Source organism: Periplaneta americana, chromosome 2 (assembly GCF_040183065.1).
Source record: "Periplaneta americana isolate PAMFEO1 chromosome 2, P.americana_PAMFEO1_priV1, whole genome shotgun sequence".
Taxonomy (NCBI): Eukaryota; Metazoa; Arthropoda; class Insecta; order Blattodea; family Blattidae; genus Periplaneta; species Periplaneta americana.
The window spans coordinates 128,536,172-128,560,593 of NC_091118.1; the positions used below are offsets into that span (position 1 = coordinate 128,536,172).

Consider the following 24,422-nt stretch of genomic DNA (forward strand, 5'->3'; position numbering starts at 1 on the left):
TCCTAGGTCCAACACCGAAAGTTACCCAGCATTTGCTCATATCGGGTTGAGGGAAAACCCCGGAAAAAACCTCAACCAGATAACTTGCCCCGACCGGGAATCGAACCCGGGCCACCTGGTTTCGCGGCCAGACGCGCTAACCGCTACTCCACAGTTGTGGACATGATTCTTATTGCAGCGTAAGATGTAGAACATTTCCCGGAATATTCCTATTTGCATCATATTGCCATTGTAAAAGAACAAAGGAATTAACAGCTTAACTCATTGTGTATTGTGAACATTCCGTTAGAAGTGGCATTCCCGGAACGAGACATCTCACCTGAATCTCGATAGGACGCGAGCGAAAATCTTTCAGTACAGTCACCATTCCTTCTGTTTTGAGTACTGACGCTCCTAAAAAGAATAATCTGATAACAGATGAGTAATTTCAAATGGAGGTAAATTTTATTATGAAGTTAATGTGATGCAGTAGTTTCTACCCATTTCGGAACCATTGTTAAAACAATTCATAATTACTGAGAAATAACGGAGGAGTGGCAAACGAAAGGAAGAAAATGTGGTAATAATTTTGTTACAGAAAATTCTAGTTATTTTCAACGATATTTTATCTAGTTTTCGGTGCGAAAAATCCTACAACACAATAGTGGTAGGGAAAACAGTGCCGTCACAATGGTCATCCTCTAGTATTACATTGACACAAAAATGTTACTGCATTATATTAGATGTAGTTCAAATTGACATGGTATTTTCCTTATCAACAATTCATATAGGCCTACATGTATTTGAAAAAATATATATTATTATAAAAATACACTCTAGGGATGAATGAACTAATAACGAACGAGCCAATGTATGTATTATTTTATTTATTTATTTATTTATTTATTTCTATCTATCTATCTATCTATCTATCTATCTATCTATCTATCTATCTATCTATCTATCTATCTATCTATCTATCTATCTATCTATCTATCTGTCTGTCTGTCTGTCTGTCTGTCTGTCTGTCTGTCTGTCTGTCTGTCTGTCTGTCTGTCTGTCTATTTATTTATTTATTCATTTATTCATTCATCCATTCATTCATTCATTCATACTTGAGCTACATTAGGCAGAAAGTTCATTGAGTACAATAACATTAATAAATGGTAAAATGTATACAGCATGTAATAATAGGGTCTATATACAAATAGAAGATACAAAAGTACATGGATATTAGAGTATCAATTTTTAACTCAATTAGCTTAAACAATTAAATAATTAATCTGATTTGGATATTAAATAATCAATGGGTGAATGAAAGCAATAATTAATTAATTAATTAATTATAATAATCTGATTAATTACAGAATAAGTAATAACTTAATACATAAATGTTTGAATTAACGCATAGGTATAAAATTATTGGATGAGCAAATTAATGAAATAATCAGTGAACGACTGTATGAATGAAAAATTAACTAATCTATTACTCAACGAATGAATGGAACAATTAATATATGAACCAGTCGGTGATTTAACTATTAAATGAAGGAATCGCTGATGAAAGAATAAACGAATTTACAGAGGAATGAATGAATGAATGAATAAATGAATGAATGAATGAATGAATGAATGAATACACGAATGAATTATTATGCAAATAAATGAGTTATAAAATGTTAAAATGAATGCATAAATGAAAGAATATGCAAAATAATGACTGGATAAACCAGTGTACAAATTGAAGTTAATGTACAAATGAATGTGCGAATATGTAGAAAAATTACTTAGGGTATATGCAAAGGTATGAAAAACGAAGGAATGTGCAAAATAACACTACTAACAAGGTTTTCATAACATGGACAAGAATAACTATTTTTATTTAATTTGTATGTCCTGATTACGAATATGGCATTGAAAAAGTGCCTACACGTCACATTCTTTCAGAAACTTATATTTTTTAGTTAGCGAATCGTATAAAAATGTATCAAAATCTAGCCACTTTGAAAGAGGTGTTTTTCTTTAACGTAGATCTTTTACATAATTATATCGCATTTCAGTTCTTTTAAGGTACCATTTGAAACATACTTTCACTTTTGTGGGTTGAATGAGTGTTACCCTTAGCGATGGTTTATTGTTTTATTACCCTTATTATGCAGCTGCACGGAGGGTAGGTCACATCTGGCTATAACTGACTAAGGGAAAGGAGGAAATACGGTCGCTGTTGTATCATTAGACAAGAAATGAACAATTCAGCGATTAGTTCTGATTGTGGAAGTGTTGTGAGCGGTACTAGTTATTCCGTAATAGTGTGAAATAGATAGCAATTGTCGTTCCTGTAAAAATTTTCCAAATAGTTTCTGCTATGTTTGTGGGAATTAACTTTGAAATCACAACGTCGATAAATAACAGAAAATGTAAAAAAAAGTCATATTACTTGTATTTCGTATAAAGTGGGTGAACAAGACAAAAATTGGGCACCACACGTGTGTTGTGTAACATGTTACGTGAAGTTAATAGAGTGGTTGCGGGGGAAAAATAACAAAGTGTCTTTTGCTGTTCCAATGATTTGGCGACAGCCCACCAGTCTTCTGGAAGATTGTTACGTCTGCATTATCAAACCACAGGGATTTTCATGGAAAACTAAAGATAAAATTGTGTATCCTAATTTCCCATCAGCCATAACACCCATGTCACATTCTCCTGAACTTCCTATCCCTCTCCCTCCGCCCAGTGGGGAAAATTATGTCATTCCAAGGAACACGAACTGTCAGAATCCTCAGACTACCCTTCAACTTCCGCTGATCCCACCTACATTCCCGAACATCATAGAACACCACATCTGATACGACAGGCAGAACTTAATGACCTAGTTAGGGATTCAGGTCTTTCCAAGCAACACGCTGAATTATTAGGTTCTAGATTACAAGAATGGAACTTATTAGCAAAAGATACCAAGATTTCAGTGTTCAGAAAATGAAATGATAAGCTGGCTAGTTATTTTGCAATGGAAAATTCTGTTTATTCCTGCAAAAATGTGAACGGACTGATGGACGAATTATATATTGAATATAATCCAGAAGAATGGAGACAGTTCATCGATTCATCAAAACTAAGCCTAAATGCAGTATTTTTGTACAATGGCAATATAAACCCTTCCATTTCAGTGGCTCATTCAATCGATATGAAAGAAACTTATGAAAACATATCACTAATATTGAATGCAGTAAATTATAATGAACATCACTGGGCAGTTTGTGGGAATTTGAAAATAATAGCTTTGTTGCTTGAATTACAAGGAGGGTTTACTAAGTTATGTTGTTTTTTGTTTGTGGGACAGTCGAGCAACAGCACAACATTGTGTGGTGAAGAACTGGCCTATGGTTATATTCCTGGTGAGCATAATATTAAATATCCTCGGCTAGTTCAACGTGAAAAAGTACTTCTTCCTCCACTGCATATAAAACTAAGGCTAATGAAAAATTTTGTAAAAGCTGTAGATAAGAGTGGAGAAGCCTTTCAAAACTTAAAGACTCTGCTTCCTAAACTCAGTGATGCTAAATTAAAAGAATGCATATTTGTCGGTCCACAAATTAGAAAACTTTTTACGGACAGCATTTTTGAGAAAAAATTACCAGCATGGAAGTCTATTGCATTAAAGGGTTTTTAGGGAATCACAAGGCAGAAAATTATCGCCAATTAATAGAGACGTTACTAACAAACTACAAAAAATAAATGGCATGCAATATGAAACTGAAGATCCACTTCTTACATTCACATTTGGACATCTTTCCTGAGAACTTGGGGACTATAAGTGATGAACAGGGACAGCGATTTCACCAAGACATTGCTAAAATGGAGCAACGGTATCAAGGAATACCTATGGGATCCAGCGATGATGGGAAATTATTGCCAGTTTTTAAAAAGGGAAGATTTCAGTTCTCATAAGAGAAAAAACGAAGATATTTTTTATCTTTCTCTATTTTATTGCACGAAGAGTGGCTTTTATAAGTCTTAATACCTGATCAGTTATTGATGTATCAGTTTTATCATATCTAAGCTTCCTTTGGAAATTTTCACACAAAAAATGAGAACAAAATAATTTTTAATAGGTAAAAAATCCTGATTTTTCAATGTATCAAGTAAGTATCTATAACACAAAAACGTGACGTGTTACGAACTTTTCATTGTCATATTCGTGTTCAGCGCATGCAAATTAGTTAAGATCAGCCTATTTTATTAATGTTATGGAAAAAAAAAGTTCGAATTTGTTGAGTAGTGTAATTATTAATCAATACACGAGTGCACAAATGAAGTTAATACACAAATGTATTAATGAATATGCAAATAAATGAATAAGCATCTTATAAATTAATAAATGACGAATGATAAGTACATGTGTACAAAAGAATGAACTATTGTTTAAATTAATAGATCATTGTAAAAATGGATGAGTGAACAAATGTAAAAATATATTAACGAATGTCTAAATAGAAAGTTATATAAACGAATGTGTAAATAAATGAATTAGTAATAAAAATGGAAGAATGATCGAAAGTACAAATGAGTGCACGAAATAATTTTCAAATAAATTTATTATAAATAATTATGGAATGAATAAATGAAATAATTAAAAAAGTAATAAATTAATATATCATTGGGCGAATCGGTTAATAATAAAGAACGTTGTAGGAATAAATTATTCAAATGAATTAAATAACTAATTTGAATGAGGATTTAAATACAGTAGACTAAAAGTCATTCGCATCAGTACAGTAGAGATTTATTTTTCTCCGATAGGAACTGATTGCCTGTGTTTGTCTTGTCTTTGGTATAACGAGCCAGAGAGTGATGAGTGATGAGTCCCTGATGTAGAATAGAAAAATTTCTAGATTGTGAAAGAACGAATGAATAAATTAATTTCAAAAGTTATTAAAAATAACCAATATATTATTACACTTAAACAATTTTAATGAACAATTAGACTAACGAGCGGATTGATTAATGAGCAAATTAGTTTATGTGCGTGAATAAATAAGTAATTGCATGCATCGGTCTCGTCCCTACTTAAATTCATGCAAATCTGCGGTTGTTTTGGGCTTGAGTAGTAGACGCTTCTTAATTTGTGCGAGAGAGCCGCGCTACAAAACCGCAGAGTTTAGCAAGCACTGCTAATCGCCAAGTAGATTAAATTGGCTGCCTACCTCTGTGGTCCCTAGAATTGCGAAGAGATGATCTCGTGGATGTCATTGCGGATAATTATCTCTCCGTGCGCCGATTAAAGTTACCCGAAGTAGGAGAGATTGTTGAAGTACATAAATGTTGGGAAGTTATTCATGGAAGCCACGAGGAAGACTCCAAACTCACATAACGAAAGGCAATAACATATTGAAAGCAAAACAGTATCAAAATCGTCAGTGTGTTAATTCACATTTCAACAACAAAACATGAAGTAAGGCCGCAACACCAGTATTATCATCCTTCAAAGATCGGGTCCTTTGGCCCGTTCCCATTTTTGTTAGAGTTTCAAACATTCAACATTCTCAAGTAATGGAAATTTCTAAATATGCGGTGAGCGTATCGAAAAACAAGAACACGGATGCGCGAAAGTTATTCGTGCCACTGAGCGGTGACATAATGTCTCTCATTACTGTCGTCCATAACATTAGTATGACGTTGAAGTGGCGTAATATGAGTACAGTGAGGGCAGGCCGAGAGGGGGATATTCTACTTTCGACTACTGACTACAGCACGCTTGCGCAACTCACTTGAGTGAGGGTAAATTAAAACGAGATGTTTCATTACGTCACTGCCGTGGATTTGGCGGGGGATTTAAGGTGTTCCCCTCACTCGGATGAGTTGCGCAAGCATGTACAAGAAACTACAGTTTCCTTCGTCTTCCAATTCTTATTTTTCCTTTCGCTCTGTAATTGTATAGTCGTCTAAATCGTTTGTGTTTTTCCATACGCAATAAATGTTCTTACCATCTTTCTCTGAAATCTTTGATTGTTTCAGTTATATTTTGGATATCAAGTTCTTTACTTATGTCTTCACTGCGTTTAAGATCTAGTATAGATGAGGAGACGAAACCTGGCATGTGAACTGTGCGAGAAGGGAAAGAATGAGCTATCAAAAAGAGAGTTTTTTATGATGGTTAATATTATACGAATCTACTGACACGGAAGTTCATCTCACACTGAAACTTATCTTCCCTCTCCATAACATCACAAGGCAGGTCTTGCCTCCTCTACTGCAGATTATATCTTGCCAGAGATCGTAATAATATCATTTTTGCAGCGTCTATCCTCTCTAGCTGTTGATATTTGAGAGTCCAGATTTCTGGTCCACTTGTCAGTGTTCGAATGGTCAAGATTTCTAAAATTTTATTATCGTGTCTGGTCGTACTTTCCTTATTAAAGTTCTCCTTATTATACCTACTAGTTATTGAAATTTATTTAATTTATTTTCAGTGCTATTTGCCTCACTATATGAGTTTTAGTCTTGTAATAGCAGATAAAAAGTTAAATGGATTTCTATTTTCTTTATGTATTTTGATTTACTTATATATGTTACTTAATACTTTAATCAAATGGTGAATGACAAACAGTAGTGGAGTATCCACCATTAGTTATATAGATAGATGTGGATTTAGTAGTTTTTGTAATTTGGTTGTTTAACGACGCTGTATCCACTACTAAGTTATTTAGCGTCGATAAGAGTGGTGATAGCGAGATGGTATTTGGAGAGATGAGGTCGAGGATTCGCCACATATATTCTGACATTCGCCTTACGGTTGGGGAAAACCTCGGAAAAAACCCAACCAGGTAATTAGCCCAAGTGGGAATCGAACCCGCGCCCGAGCGCAACTCCGGATCGATATCCAATAGTTATACATACAAAAGTATTACACTTACAGAATTTACCCTTAAATCCAGTGGGTCTTTTGACCGTACGTGCTTAGCAAAGCAGGTCTTACGTAATAGGTTGCACTTTCCGCACCTAGGCCTACAATGAAACTCCAACCACTCTCCATAAAACATACCGTACAGATTAATATGCAAATGATACATACAAAACAAATTATAACATATACCCTAACCTAACTTATTAACAGACATAAAATGTATAATTCAATATTTAATTAAACCACCACGTTAAAATATGACCCAGTTACCTTCATTGGTCTGAAATAGAATGGTAATTGTAAATTTACAAGTTCTACGAGATTCTAAATTGTCAATTTCAGTATAAGAAGCTACTACTTTTGAAGATAGTTAATTATGCATAAATGTCGCAATTCTGACCTCTTACCCAATAGCGTTCCTGTCAGTCAGGCTTGTAATGCGAACATGTCAGATTTTCGAAGTAGAAAGCAGGTATACGGACCATCAGTGAATTGTTCGCTAGTGTCTAATGTAAGCTCTAGTTTAAATTATTCACGAAGTCAAAATGGTTTCAGTCCACCACTACGACAAATGCATTGCACTCCTCACCGAAATGATTTTCTAGAAGGAGCGACAGGAATCTCTGTAACTACATACAACATTTAAAATAAAAAAATATAATTTATATATTCTTAAAATTCAGCAGTATACCGTTACAAATCTTTCTCATTTGTATTGTAACAAAGGGGTGAAATTTATTAAATACCAAGTTTGAAATATGAGCTTCAGAGTGCGCGGTTACCAAGAGATCATCCTGACCATTTCACACAGGAACTAAGCAGCTTGTTGTTTGGTTTATTATAATATGTACTGTAATATAGACTCTAATGCTTTAACAATTTATGCACCATATCATTTGAATTTCTGAACACGAAGTACGACAAACGTAATTTTCATTGAATTGAGTCAACCTTTTATGTTGTAGTTTTCCTTGCTTCTCCGAAAGCGTTAAGAAAAATAACTAGATGAGTGTTAAAGAAATTGGTCAGCCTTCTGTTTGCACTTTACTGCTTATATTTAATTCTTTTCTGAATTCGTGCGTGCATTTTGCAGATCAGTGACTAATAATATAGCCTTTACGAACTATATGTTCATTAAGACCAGCGGTTCGCATTTTGAATAATCAGGAATGGTTAAATTGGGGAAATTAAATAGATGAAATACATCGATGGAAAGGGGCAAAGTAAAATCCTTTTGAAACATGAATCAGGAATTGGAGTTAAATATAAAATTCTAATATCACTGTATTCGTTTGTGACCTGTTCCTGAGATAATAGTAAATGTTAATTAGGTTATAGGTAAGGAACACCTTCTTTGCGGTTCTGTCCATTGGGTCACAGGCAGCAGCTGCAATATGATTTTAACTACTTGTAAATGAGAAGACTGCTACGTAGATGGGTTCCGTGGTGTGAAGGTTATCACGTCTGCTTTACCCGCAGGAGGATCTCGGGAGGAATCATTTTTTAGTAATGCCAGGTAATGAGAGAACTTCGAACCTCTTCTGAAAATATATTGTTACTAGCTGAAAGTACCCGGCGTTGCCCGGGTTTTCCTTTCTGCTTCTATTTTTAATTAAAGTGGTTATTAAATTTTCGGAAATCTCGGAAACCTAACTATACACAACCAAAACGAATTGCCTTCACTAAGCTTTCCTCGCCCATAAAGATGAATCTTTACTTAACGTCACTTACATGAATTAATGAGCTCAGCCAAATGCCTGCCAGGGTTAACTCAATTTAAAACAGTTGTAAATCAGCCACCGAAAAGAAAACATTTCATCATGTGCCTGACGTTAAACTGTTGTTTTAAATTTATTTATTTATTTATTTATTTATTTTTATTTATTTATTTATTTTATTTATTTATTCTGGTGAAGTTAAGGCCATTAGGCCTTCTTTTCCACACCGCCAGAAATACAAATAAAGTAATAGAAAAATCAAACTATGAAGTAAGACCCAACGAAAATATAATTCCTTCTCCTCTTTCTGATCAGTTTCATCATCGAATCAATATTATACATATATAATTTAATTTATATTGGAAGATTTTTTTACCTCTTGACCGCTGTACACCCACTTATATCATATCCAGTTTTTTTTAATATAACTTGAAACTATATCTCATAAATTCAGAACATATTATATTAATTCTAATTTTACACACAGAATACAGATACAATATTAACTCGCAATAAGTCATTCTTTAACATAAATACTAATATTCTGAGAAACGTATAGGCCTACCGGTATTTTAGAAATTAAGAGATTTTTATTTCCACAACGCTTAACATATTAAATTTGCAACGTGAACAACAATATTTTGAGAATAATACAATGTTATTTTCAGTGGGCTTATTTCAAAGTTAATACTGATTGTGTATATGTATTCAATCTCTCTTTTCTACTTAATTATGTTTATTATTATTTTTAAGTTCATATTTGTATACCGGTATGTATTTTTTCTGTATGTGATTTGATCCTGGTTGAGTGGAAGAAAAGGCCTGATGGCCTTAACTCTGCCAGGGAAAATAAAACTGTTATTATTATTATTATTATTATTATTATTATTATTATTATTATTATTATTATTATTATTATTATGTACATTCACATACTACATTAGTAACATGACAAAAGTATCATTGAATTGATTATTGATATGTGTAAATTTTTTTTTCACTTCTTTGTATAAAATATAGTTGAGGATGTGCAAAACACGCAGTTTTTTAGTTAATGTCTGCAACTTTGAGCGACTGTCCTTGAGCTTCATTTTAATATGGCCATTACAAATGCTAGTGGCATTGAAATTGCAGTTGGTTAAAATTTAATGAGTATCCTAGAAATACGTGGAATAAAAACATTTCCTTTTATTTTTGCAGTTAATATTATCAATTCTATTACGTTTCGTATGAGTTTTTCACACCAATTCTTATTCGTGCATAATTTTGGTGGGTCAATATTTCGCAATAGTACTATTGGTTATTCAATATTAAGTAAATTATGTGGTAGCAATCCTTGTAATTTCAAAGAATTCTAGAATTCAGTTGCATAAAACAGTTTGCTCACTATCTACAAAACTGCATCGAGGAATTCATAATACGGTCCTGGAATGCGTAAAGATACTTATTGCATGAATTATCTAGTTTTAGCCTTCATGATCTGTAACAACAATGTAATTTAATTTCGTGTTAAAATTTCCAAGGCCTCGTGAAAGTCGATGTTGAATACAACAGACAATAATAAAAAACAATTGACTGTAGAAGATTTTGTATTTTAATATTATGCATGAAGATTTGATCTATTTATTTTTATTTTTTATAATTTTAATTAATTTAACTTCCATTTGCACAATTTTAATGTAGCCTATGTTCTTCTCCTGGTTATGAAGGTTAAATGTGCAAACTTTGGCACATATCGGTCAAAGAGTGTAGATTTGTGTAGGGAACATACACACCCACATACATACATACATACCCACATTCAATTTGATATATTAAGATTATAAATGAAATAGATCCTCTTACCGAAAATGAAATTAATTCCCAATATATTGCATACAGTGCTTGTTATTTATTTATTTATTTATTTATTTATTTATTTATTTATTTATTTATTTATTTATTTACTTGGTTATTTAACGACGCTGTATCAACTACGAGGATATTTAACGTCGATGGAATTGGTGATAGTGAGATGATATTTGACGAGATGAGGCCGATGATTCACCATAGATTACCTGATATTTGCCTTACGATTGGGGAAAACCTCGGAAAAACCCAACCAGATAATCAGCCTAAGTGAGCAGTGCTTGTTGGTAGTAGTTATTTTTACATCTTTTACGGATGTTAAATACAATATCTGTGGAGTATGTCATCATTGGCGTTTCTGTCCATTGGATTACAGGCAGCAAACACAATAGCATTTTTAACTACTTCCTAATGAGACGATCCCCACTTAAACGGGTTCCGTGGTGTAGTGGTTATCACATCTGCTTTACACGCAGAAGGTCCCCGGTTCGATCCCGAGCGGAATCACTGTTTTATAATGTCAGAAAATGAGGGAGATGTTGAACCACGAACCCCTGCTGACAATACGATCGTATTATAAATTAAATAGATCATGTTACAGGAACTTAAATTTATTTTCATAGGTTCCATACATTGCTTGCTAGTAGTATTTTTACATCTGTTACGGATGTTAAATACAATATAAGTAAGATATGCTTTCATTGGTATTTCTTTCCATTGGATTACAGACAGCAAACACAATAGCATTTCAACTACTTGCAAATGAGAATATTTTTACGCAGATGGGTCCCGTGATGTAGTGGTTATCAATCTGCTTTATACGCAGAAGATCCCTGATTCGATCCCGGGCGAAAGCATTATTTTAGTAATACCGAAAAATGAGAGAGGTGTTGAACCTCGAACCTCTGCTGACAATACATTCTCATTATAAGAGAAATAAATCCTCTTACAGAAATTCATTATCATAGGTTACTTACAGTGCCTGTTGGTAGTACCGGTAGTTATTTTTACAACTGTTACGGATGTTAAATACAATATTGGTAAGGTATGCCTTCGTTGGCGTTTCCTGTCCATTGTATTACAGGCAGCAAACACAATAGCATTTTAACTACTTGCAAATGAGAAAGCTTTTTACATAGGCGGGTTTCGTGGTGTAGTGGTTATCACGTCTCCTTTACATGCAGATGGTCCTCGGTTCGATCCCGGGCGGTATCATTGTTTTATAATGCCGGAAAATGAGAGAGGTATTGAACTACGGACCTCTGCTGGCAATACAATCTTATTATAAATGAAATAGATCTTGTTACAGGAACTTAAATTCATTATCATAGGTTGCATACAGTGCCTGTTGGTAGTATTTTTACATCTGTTACGGATGTTAAATACAATATCGGTAAGGTATGCTTTCATTGGCGTTTCTATCCATTGGATTAAAGGCAGCAAACACAATAGCATTTTAACTACTTGCAAATGAGAATATTTTCACGCAGATTGGTTCCTGGTGTAGGGGTTGGTGTAGGGGTTATCATTCTGCTTTATATACAGAAGATCCCCGGTTCGATCCAGGGCAAAAGCATTGTTTTAGTAATGCCAGAAAATGAGAGAGGCATTGAACCTCGAACCTCTGCTGACAATACATTCTCATTATAAGTGAAATAAATCCTATTACAGAAATTCATTGTCATTTGTTACTTACAGTGCTTGTTGGTAGTACTGTAGTTATTTTTACAACTGTTACAGATGTTAAATACAATATCGGTAAGGTATACCTTTGTTGGCGTTTCTGTCCATTGTATTACAGGCAGCAGTCACAGTAGCTTTTCAGTTAATTGCAAATGAAAGCAGGAGTAGATATATAGGTAGGTAAGTAGGTAGGTAGGTATATTCCGTGATCAAATTGCTGGAATATAACATCATTACCATTATAATAGCGATATTTTTATGCAAAATAAATAATATACTTTTTAAGATGTAATTTGGCCAGAATAGCTTCTTCGATTTCTGTCTCACACTAGCCTTTACGTCTAAAATATTATTTGAGGAAGCAAATCTAAGCATAGAGCGCTTACCATCATCGAACAGCTTTGCTCTTATTCTTGACTTTGTTAGGCTCATCAATATTATATATTATAGCCTATAGGGTTCACCTGCCTGTATGCTTACTGCTGAAAATCACAATACTATAATTTTCGTTGCAAATTTAAGAATCTTCGAATAAAGTTCAGAATTTAAGGAAATGTAAAGCTAAGAAAGTAGTCATTATAAGTCCATTTCAATAATGTAATATGTGAAAAACCTATTATTTCCAGCTACAACTCTAGAGACAAATTTCCTGCTCTACCTGACTTGTGCATGGATAACCTTTGCCCGTGGCTTGCCCGTACAGGCTTGAATATGCATCACTGGTGTGAAGTATACCTTTATTAGCGATTCTGTCCATTGGCTTACAGGCAGCAGCCACAATAGCATCTCAGGTGCTTGCAAATGAGAGAACTGTTACGCATATGGATTCCGTGGTGTAGCGGTTATCACGTCTGCTTTACACGCAGAAGGTCCCCGGTTCGATCCCGGGCGGAATCATCGTTTTGGTAATGCCAGAAATTTAGAGAGATAGTAAACATAATCTGAAAATATATTCTTATTCCTATTAGAAGTAAAATACATTTTACTCATGTCACAGGAACCATAATTAATTGAGACAGCTGGTATGTAATGCCAATAGATATTTTTAAATCTATTTTCTCTTTCCACTGTTGCTTCATTAACTATATATTTCACCATATATATACACAAATTGTTGTCTTCGAGATCATTAATATGTAGAATGGCGTAAATATGCCTTTATTAGCGGTTCTGTCCATTACATTACAGGCAGCAGCCATAATAATATTTTAGCTACTTGCAATTGAAAGGATTACTTTGTAGGCTATGTGGCTTTCGTGGTGTAGTGGTTATCACGTTTGCTTAAAACTTAGAAGGCACCCGGGCGGATTCATTGTTTTAGTGATGCTAGGAGAAAATGAGGGAGGTATGAAACCTCTGGTAACAATATATTTCTATTGGAAATTAAATAGATCTCAACACAGGGTAGTACTTTGAGATAACCTGTGTGGTACCAATTTTGTGTGCCATTTGGTTCGTATTTACATCTGTTTTTGTATTCCACTGTTGCTCCATTCGCTATATAATTTTTACTGTACCTATACAAAACAAATAGGCCTATAAGAATATAACTCAGGTGGTTTATCTCATCATATCAGAATCTAAAACGAGCTTTCCCTTGTTAGTACTCATGAGCCCTTAATGGATCATAGAAGGGTAATTCATTCATACACACAATATAAAAAAAATTATGGTTTATTTAACGACGCTCGCAAAACAGATGTTATATCATCCTCGCCGGTGTGCCGGAATTTTGTCCCGCAGGAGTCCTTTTATATGCCAGTAAATCTACCGACATGAGCGTATCGCATTTAAGCACACTTAAATGCCATCGACCGGGGCAGGGATCGAATCTGCAACCTCGAGCACAGAAGGCCAGCGGTATATCGACTACGCTACCGAGGCCGACCACACAATATATAAGTATATATATATATATATATTGGTTTAATATTATGTACCACATACGAGATAGGGTAAGGTGGTACATTATGGATATAGGTACAATACGGATCAAGCTAAGATTAGCGTAATTTTCTACAAGACTATTGTTGGTAGACCTGTTTTGAGCAGTGCGTCAAGGAGGAGGATCCTTGCTGTGTTTATCGTGTGAGTTTCAGTACAGCTGTGCCTTTCATTGAAGCTCTACAATTTATTTTGCATAGGAAGGTGAATACTTGCACATGGAAGATATCCAATTTATAAAACTGCACAGTATTTAAGTTCCTGGTGTAGCTTCAAACATGGCAGTATCATTTTCCTTTTTATACAGTCTTATGATGCCATGAAATAGACGACTGTAGGTGCAAGTGCTGTCACCTATTGTTGCATTGCAACAATGAATGATCCCCATACATTTAACATTACTAAAGTACAATATGGATCAGTAGTCTAGGTACAATATGGATCAGTGGTCTAGCTACAATATGGATATAGCCTAGTAGTACAAATGGGATCGGGAGAAGTTAGACGATTATTTTTTGTTGTAATTATTTTTATATATAATCCTACGCGTATATTTTATATATTACAATTTTTTTTCGTTTTGTTGTTGATTTTAATATTTTTTCTTACATGTTCATGGGTAGATGTCAAGGGTAAAAACAGAACCTAAATGCAGGCGAAAGTGGAAGCCATCGGTGATGAACACTGCAATTAAGAGCGTCAAGGAAGGGTATTTGTTTATACGTGAGGCTTTCGAGTTACTTTTACTGCACTCCATAGAAAACTGAAGCTTGAAGAGCAGAGAGCTACTGGGTGAAAGCTTCGTTTAGGAGACGCAATAGTCTTGGTTTAACACCTCTTCAGGTGAGGCAAGCCGCATTTAACTTTGCAGAAGGAAGTCGGGTGAAACACCCATGGAATACGGAGAACACAGTTGCACGGATTGATTGGTTTCTCGCATTTCTAACGAGGCTCAAGGATTAAATAGGCAATCAGTTGCGCATTTTTTCGGCAACTTGAAAGAAGTTACGGACCAATTTGAATTGTGTGACAAGCCTTATAATGTGTCCTTTATGGATGAGTGTGGTTTTCCACTTAATAACAGGCCTTCTAAAATAGAATATCAAAAGGGGAAATGAAAAGTTGTTGCTATTAACAACGCAGAAAGAGAGGAAAATGTAACCATCGTTGCATGTTGTAACACATCCGGTGGATTCATCCCTCCAATAGTCATTTTTGAAAGTGTTAGGAAACACCCAGAATTTCAGGACAGCTTGCCTCCAGGCTCGATAGTGGCAATGAGCGAGTCAGGGTACATAAATGAAAATCTCTTCTTGGCATGGTTGAATCACTTCAATATATACAAAACCCCAGGCAGAGTCTTGATAGTTCTGGACAATCATTCAAGCCATGTGAGTTTGAAAGCCTTGGAATATTTTCAGATGAATGAGATGAATTTTTAGGGTTACCACCACATAGCACTCATGTCTTACAACCATTAGACAGAACATTGTTTAAGTCACTGAAGACCAAATACCATAAGAATGCAATTGAATGGATTCATCCAAATGAAAATCTGTCGAAGGAAAGATTCTGTCCCATATTCAACATGGCTTTGAACACACGGATTCCGTAGGTGCAACTGTTAAAAAGTTTTCAATGTACTGGGATATTCCCATTCAACGATGACATTGTTCCGGAGAAAAAATTTGAACGTGCAGTCACGTCTATATAATCAAATAATGATGCCGAAAATAAAGCTGGTCATGCAACCGCTAGCACTAGTAGGCCCTAAACCTCTAGAGAGCACTCAAGCAGACACACAAATGCGACCAAGCCTATATTTTCATAAACTAGATCATCCACCAAAACTAGTGGCAACTTCTCAAGTCATAAAAGTTGTTTTTCGTCACCAGAGGATACAATAAAAAATGTGTTGCCTTTTCTACCTAAAAAGGAGTCGTGCCGAAAACGGAAACTGCAGACCTCTGGCCACCTTCCTTCCCCACAAAACATTGACACCATTCGTATTAAGATATGTGGCAATGAAACCACAAATAAAACCAAAATCAATGGTGAGAAGCCCAACAGTGCTAAAAGGAAGTGTGTTGGTGTTATCAAGGAATCACCAAAAAGAAAAGATGTGTGTGGATTCTGTTTTCTGAATTATTACTGTCAGCAATCCATAAGGAAAGGAGACTGGATTTGTTGTCAAGGGTGCCAAATGTGGTATCATGAAATCTGTGTAGGTGGAAAAGGTAAAAAAAGTTTATTTGTGGCAAATGCCAGTGATTCTATACGTACTATGTAGCGATCCGAATTGTACCAACTGAGGTACATTATGGATCATTTTTTGTTAAATGTAATTTATTTTTCAGTGCTTAACTTAAGTGAAGTAATTTTGTTTAAACACTTGTATCATATCAGAAAATGTCCAAAGATTATATAAACATAAAATAATAATGCACAGACGTGTATGTTGGTTGGAACAATAAAATCTGTCTTTAGTGATCCATAATGTACCACCTTACCCTACACTATTAATTCACAAAGTAGTTGTTCACGTGATGGTGGTAAGAGATACTGTAACATATTTCAGATTTGTTCCAGGAACGTCTTGTGACGTAGAACGAATATTTTCACAGTACAAATATTGTTTTTTTTTTCTGAACATAAAAGGAGTATTTCTTTTGATAAAATGAAAATATTAATTGTTATTTGTTACAATGAGGCTAGAATCATAATTTTATACTTTGTATGTTATTTTTATAAGTATGTAAACTATTTTAGTTAGGGAGTTACTAAGTTTATAATTATAAATTATTATTTTTTAAGATTATTATTTTCTTGTTCTATGGCTGTGGACAATTGGAGCACATGTTTGATTACCACACAGCTGTACATGTTTGTTTTTCTGATTCGCTAACATTGAGAGATGCGCTATTACTTTTCATTCGGTAGAGATATAGTCCAAGCTCACACAACAGTTTTGGTTCCAACTTCCTAGCTCTGGTGATAAGAATGGTTATTCATTATGGAGAGATAATGAAACTATGTTAGTGCAACAGCTGTACTCCAAGAACTACATCTCAACACCGTCTTTTCCTCGCCGAGGTTTAAGTTTTGGTTAAAAATTTGGAATACCAACAAACTAATCGTTAGACCAACGGAACAAACACTGTACTAGGATGAAATTGCTTCAGAGCAACATTGTCGATAAAAATGAGTGAGCGAATTGATCGTCTCAATGAACTCGCGAAAATAAAAGTAATGACGTTGAAAGAAACAAACAAGTCTATGAAATAAAAACCGTAATTTCGTTCATCAAGTTGTTAAGTGTATCTAACGTACCACAGCATTTAACTAAATTGGAGTGCTCCCAATGTACACTAACAAGGGGAGTCTGCGAAGAGGATAGGCTACATGACATTTTTAATTAAAGCTGTATCAAATAGCTCTGTTTGAAATACTTATATTATAGGCATTGAATAATTTGAATTTATGATCACATTCTTCATTCACTCTTTGCCTTCACTTCTACCTTCAATGTGTGAAATATTAATCTCCAAGTATATTGTGTAAAATAAAAGAGGTGGTCGAATTATCGTGAATTCCGAATTATTGAAGTCCAAGTTAGCGAGTATTATCTGTATATCTGTATTCGGCATATGCATTAATCACAAATACACCTAAACTTTTACCAATTTTGTTCCCTTTTCCAACAACATGTAAGTATGCCTTACTTAATTCTAATATATTGTTCTCTATTCTATTTCAGGTAAGTGTCTTATTCCAGTACCTTGTTATATGTAAGTATGCGGAAATCTTTTTAAGATGGCTCAAATATTTGGATGTAGACGTGTGATTGTGTGAATAATCGTAAAATAGTCATGCAATGAAATTATCTTACAGAAACGTAATTCATTGCTTCTTTACTAAGTAGAACATGATAGCTGTTCTAGAGCCTTGAAATCATTAACATTTAAAATTTTAACTCTTATTAAGTTATAATTCGATGCACACGCTGATGTGATATAAATGAAGTCATTTTGATGAAAAGAATGCAGTGTGGTCGTCAGTGTGTATGGCGTTGTGGGGATTTGAGTTGTAAAGCTGCACTAGACTATAATAGAATATCAAATGACAGAGTAGAATGTGGCAATTTTTCTTGTAGAATTCATAGAATTTAATACGACCTAAGATACAAGACTCTGGTATTTGCATGAACAACAGGCGATATTATCTATCAATGTTGTCAAAAATAACGATATAAGAAAATTTTATAACTTGCGGCTTCGTGGTCTAGCGGTCAGAATTCGCGACTACAAATCATGATATCCCGCTTTCGATTGTCGTCCTGAGCATAGGTTATTTTTTCTTAAAGAGACTATTTAATGCTTTCACTCGTAGAAGCTAAGTGAATGTATATTAAGAATTTCTGTAGGTATGAGCACTTCAGTGATCAAGTATAGGTTCTCAGGATGATTTGTAGGTCTGAAGTATGGTAACTGTACGATACAAAAAATATAAATAAGAAGGGAGCCAAATGCAAATATTGTATATCGATTCACCACAATGCAGTAGCAACTGTACGCTTCTTAGCTTCAGGAATTTATTATTTTAAAAATGTAAGTAGGCCTAAATCAGCTTGATTGTAAATTCAAAATTATAAAAATATAATTTGAACATTGAATCATATTATATAGCTGAGATTGAAAAGAAAATAAAAACCGTCTCTGACAGTCAAAATTAATAATCGACAATTTTGTGATGATCCAAAGCATAATTTCAAACAATTTAAATCTTTGACGTTGATTAAAAGATTAATTCGTATAATTTAAGCTATAATGTGCTTTTTCTATAGAACTTGTAATCACTATCTACCAAAAAGTAATTTGGCACTGTTTTTGCCCCTTTAGAACCTCGTGGTACCACCTCTTATTGCTATAACAGCAGCCACCCTGTCAGGCATGCTCTCCACTACTTTGTGTAGAATATCTACTGGAATGCGTCGCCATTCCTCTTGCAACATGGCACGCAGTTGGACAATGAAAGTTGGCCCCATGTTTCGGCGGCTACTATGCAGTGGTATGCAGACAGTAATGTTCATCGGTTGGACTGGCCTGCACAGAGTTCTGATCTCAATCCCATTGAGCACCTTTGGGACGAATTGGACAGCCGATTGAGGTATCGGGAGATGAGGCCAACTTCCATTGTCCTACTGAGTGCCATGTTGCAAGAGGAAAGACGACGCATTCTAGTGGATATTCTACACAAACTAATGGAGAGCATGCCTGACAGGGTGGCTGCTGTTATAGCAACAAGAGCTGGTACCACGAGGTTCTAAAGGGACAAAAACAGTGCCCAATTACTTTTTGGTAGATAGTGTACAATCAATCGGGTAACTTCTGGGGCTTTAGGAATTCCAGAAACATCGTATTTCAGAAATAAATAAATACATATCTAATAAGGGAATACTAATATATAAAAATGTCTGTGATTGGTTAAGAGAAGTAGTACAAATCCTTTCCACAAGTTTGAAACTTCTAACAAAATACCGACTTGATATCATTCACATACCATTCACACCAATCCCACAAAGACATTTCGTTGGTTATATTATGATTATGTAGTAGTAGTAGTAGTAGTAGTAGTAGTAGTAGTAGTGTCCGGGATTATGCAGCTAGTCCCGCCTTCCCACTCCTAATCGCCACCTCGTTCGGTCCAAGACATCTTCTTCTTGAAGTCCAATAGCACCGATGGCCTCTTTGGTGTTATACCATGTTGTTTTTCTTGGCCTACCCCGCACTCCTCTACCATTTGGTGACCAATCAAATATTCTTTAGGCTAGCGTTGTTGATCCAACCCCCTTAGATTTCCAAACCATCGTAGTGTTCTTCTTTCAGTTCTTTCTAGAACTGTCTCTTCTGCCTACATCCGTCTTTTTATTTCTTCATTCCTGATTTTTTGCATCCGAAATACTCCTACACTCCTTCGTAAATAATCCATTTCCATACCTGAATTAAATTCAAGGCTTCCAAAATTTTCCTTGATTATTCCATGTACCAAAAAACATTGTCCTCTTCCTGAGCTTATGTCGTCTTTGATTTACCTGTTTGTTCCGAGACTGTTGATTAGGAGTCGTGGTCGATATTTTTTTTCAACGTAGTGGGGAGCTAGTCCACTGCCACAAACCCCAACCTGGAGAGCCAGTCTAGTTTTCGTCCGTCCTGGGTATTTTGATTTCCCAGTACCCCCCAAATATGGTGAGCATTCCTCTATCCGTCACCTGGGGAGACGACCGATAGGGGACTAGCAACCCCACATGGGTTATGATTATGTAATTCTCATTTTAAAAAGAAAATACGTTTATTCCTATACATCCATTCTATTTTCTTTTCCGACTAATATTATCAATTCTACGACCATTTCTGCCGTAGAATACCTAACCGATTTTCCTATTCTAGCAAAAGCGTCGGAACAATATTCTACAAGGTCACAACTCTAGCGGACATATTCTATCTTTGTTTCTTTCATTGTTTTCTAACGGAGTTGTAATGGACGAAAATTGTATTTGACTATTTTCAGTTAATATCTACTTACTTACGTACTTACTTACATACTTACTTCTTTTAAGGAATCCGCAGGTTCATTGCCGCCCTCACATAAGCCCGCTATCGGTCCCTATCCTGAGCAAAATTAATCCAGTCTCTACAAATATATCCCACCTCCCTCAAATCCACTTTAATATTACCCTCCCACCTACGTCTCGGCCTCCCCAAAGGTCTTTTTCCCTCTGACTTTCCAGCTAACACTCTATATGCATTTCTGGATTCGCCTTATCAACAATTAAACAAGAAATAATTGGACTATTGTGATACCTCACAACACCACTTATTCCATTATCTTAGGCCTATATATGTCTTATCATCTCAATAGTAATTTAAGCATTAAAGAAATATGCTTACTAAATAGGTAATGCTTGCAGAGCCAAACATATTTTAATGTATTTATTGGTAGCTGCTTTTGAGAAAATAATCATTTTTTATATTTAATAAACTCCCATCATTTTAAGCAAAATATTATATTTAATGTAGGCCTACTAATTTGCGAATTAATTGACTGAGATACCTAGCATGAATAATCAGTCCAATACTCTAAATTGTAATGGCCAGCATTTCATGACTCGCGAGTCAATTCCCTCACGTAGCCTATAAGCATGATAAGGCATGATCTCCCTCCCCTGAGCCATCATTTATTCACTTTAAGTTACGCAATGTTCAAGTGTAATAGTGAATAAGTTCCTCACCTTTTCCTCATATATCTCCCTCCTCCTACCTTCCCATTTGCTTTGTTTCGTGGGTTGTATTTTATATGACGTCATCTTTGCCGACCATTGCTAAAGTCTACAGGAATGTCTTAAGGCACACCCACACTACTCCTACTCGTACTCTAGTGACTCCTGAATCAACCGGCAACGTTAGCGCAAGTGAAGATCACTTAATAAAAATGCCACAGGCCTTTGGTAGTCCGGGGTGCTCGAGAGGAAGTGCTACAATATGGAGGAGCTGTGCGATACCGACCGATGAAGTAGAAGCAGGTGACGAACAGTTAATAAGAGGTAAAATGACAAATAGAAACAGTAACAGAAATAAAGTAAATTCAATCGAGGATATAGATACTGAACGAAACTACCTACTAAGAGATAGGCATCAACAAAGATTAAATTTTCCTAAAATTATAAAAACTAATTATTAACTAAATAAGATATGAGAGGTTTTGAAAATAAGATAGAATAACGTCAAGGTTTTAAAATAATAAAAAAATTGAAAATAGAGAATTAATGAAGTAATTAATGCATTCCGATAGCTATATTAATTAGTAAAGGTTCAGAAGATAATTTGATTTTATAAATTGGTTAACTACTATATTTTAAATTCAATAAGAATGCATTTATAATAAATTTCTTAGTCATCATAATAGCAATGAATCGAAAATGAGTGCATGTGATACAATGATGAAACTAAATTGAGGTTGATTATGTAAGCAACTTGTCAAGTTTGTGTTTAAACAGGTATGCGGTTGTCTTCATAGAAGTTACGCAAACGTTTCTGCTGACAATAAAATATTGCAAGAAATAAAGATTAACCTACATATGGAATGTACCGATTCAGCTATTTCAGTATCATGACTTACAATATGTCGACATCTGCTCACCTATTTGAAATAATAAGTTATTATGTAAAATAAGACCTAAAAATTAAACATAAATACTGGATAAATAGAACAACAGGAAAAATTGATTTACACTTGTTTATTGTACGAGTAGAGTTAAAATTTAAAAAAAAAGTATTAAAAATATTTATGGTAGTAAATTGTGAAAAGGAGCAGATACGAGTAAATAAGGTTTAAAGTCTTAATGGTTATTACGATTGGTTTAAACATGTACTAAAACCAGACGTAAGTGCAAGTTTGAACCAATAAATTACTGAGATTTGCGATAAATTAATTAGTTTAGGAAATTGTATATTTATTATGTATAACTACTTTTATATAGGCTATAGATCTTTTTGTTAAATTATTAAGTTTTGTACTTTTGTGAACTAATATCAATAAATCTATCAATTACTATCAATCAGTGACTCCTGAGTAATGTGAACGGGGAGCCGATTCACGAGACAAGCCAGGCGAGCAACAAAGGCCTGTGGCTTGTGGGGACCCAATCGGTGTTGAAACATCAAAGAGGCTTGCGACAAGTTGCGCAAGTCATGTGGGCGGGGACGAGCCTGTAGTTCTCATCTTCAGTTGACTTGTAGCACTCGTTCATTGATGGAATAGTCGAACAATTGAATCGTGAACTTTACTAACGTACATGAAAAATACCAAATTTTGTGCTCAGAATTTGTATAAAGTACTATAAGAAAAGTGTGAAACGTGGAAAGCCATTTCCCAAGAACTCGGGATATACGTCGCAAAGCTTAATAAGAAGATGACCAGAATTTTAGGAAAATACAGAAAAGTGCTTCCAAAACTTGCAACTGGAAAAAGTAGTTCAGTGACTATTTCATTCTACAAGATCAAAGTCTGAAGGGTTGTCATGCGATAAAATGATTTGATGTTCTCCAAAAGGTTACTTCCACTACTTATAAATTTCTCGACTGCAGGAAATGGTTGATAATCCCCATATATTTTTTTTTTGCGAGCTCAACTGACGACAAACTTATCGCTAGAAACCTCGCGCTTGCTGCTATAATTTCGTTACGATTTATCGTCGGATCCTTTCGAACTAAGACCTCAGTATGGACGAACACAAGACGAGTTCTACCCGACGTCTGACAAGCCACCTAGGGCTTGCAAGTCATGCGAGTACGAGTAATGTGGACCCGGCTTTAGGGATTAGTCTGCTCGATTCCTAATCTAAGGCAGTGCTAGGGTGTCGCTTCGAATCCCGTTTGGGTGAATTACCCATTTGGATTTTCTGAGGTTTTCTTTAACTCTAAGGCGAATGTTAGATAATCCCACGGCGAGACTTCAGACTCATCTCGCCAAATATAATTTCGTTATCGCCAATTTCACAGACGGTAGATAACCACATAATTGATAAATCGTCGTTAAGTAACATGTTACACGATATTACAAGAGAAATCTCTTGGACATAAAGAAATCGCATTTCTGGTAATAAGGAATCTCAACATATAGGGTACATCCATAAAATCGAATTCATTTTTCAGAGTATTGCATTGCTTCCGCGTTTGTTTTTCTTATACATTGAAGCCGATAAGTTTACCAACAATTAAACTGTTACTTTCCGTTCAGTTTCATAAACAAACTCTTGACAGATACCGGTGGCTTAAAACAACGAAACTGTGATAATGTGCTTACGTTCAATGACAAGTGTACAAAAGCAAGACATTCTGAATTTGTGTAAGATTATTATCGTCACGAACAATAAATGTTTCACTGCCAAACTCCAATAACAAAAGCATTTCACTTCTCCTACACAACTGCTCCTGCTCCTGATACGAAATCTCTCGCTCCCACTGAGGTGAACGAAGTCCGTAAAATGAAGTGTGAACCACGTGTTGCAGCTGCTCAGGATATAGAATTCCTTTCTCCTGTTGCGATAAACAGGAGTCCATATATTGTACAAGTCATTATTACCTGAAAGTGAAAAAAAATTTGAAAGTCTATAGTCTACAACGGGGGTTCTCAACCTTTTTAAGATAGTGAGCATCGCCCATATGTAATACTAAATGAGCGAGCACTTTGAAGTCGAACAGGTTTATTATATAATAATAATAATAATAATAATAATAATAATAATAATAATAATAATAATAATAATAATATTTATTCTGGCGAATACA

At 34.9% G+C, this 24,422-nt stretch overlaps 1 protein-coding gene and 3 non-coding genes across 4 annotated transcripts in view; all 4 read left to right on the top strand.

Moving 5' to 3' along the window:
• The window catches only part of LOC138694565 (uncharacterized), a 402,311-nt gene that overhangs the window by 234,333 nt on the left and 143,556 nt on the right, over nt 1-24,422 (top strand). The window lies entirely within an intron of this gene.
• On the top strand, nt 10,884-10,956 carry TRNAV-UAC (transfer RNA valine (anticodon UAC)). Its single transcript has one exon. It is a non-coding gene; the product is annotated as a tRNA-Val (tRNA).
• On the top strand, nt 11,592-11,664 carry TRNAV-UAC (transfer RNA valine (anticodon UAC)). Its single transcript has one exon. It is a non-coding gene; the product is annotated as a tRNA-Val (tRNA).
• Nucleotides 12,957-13,029, top strand: TRNAV-UAC (transfer RNA valine (anticodon UAC)). The gene has a single exon. It is a non-coding gene; the product is annotated as a tRNA-Val (tRNA).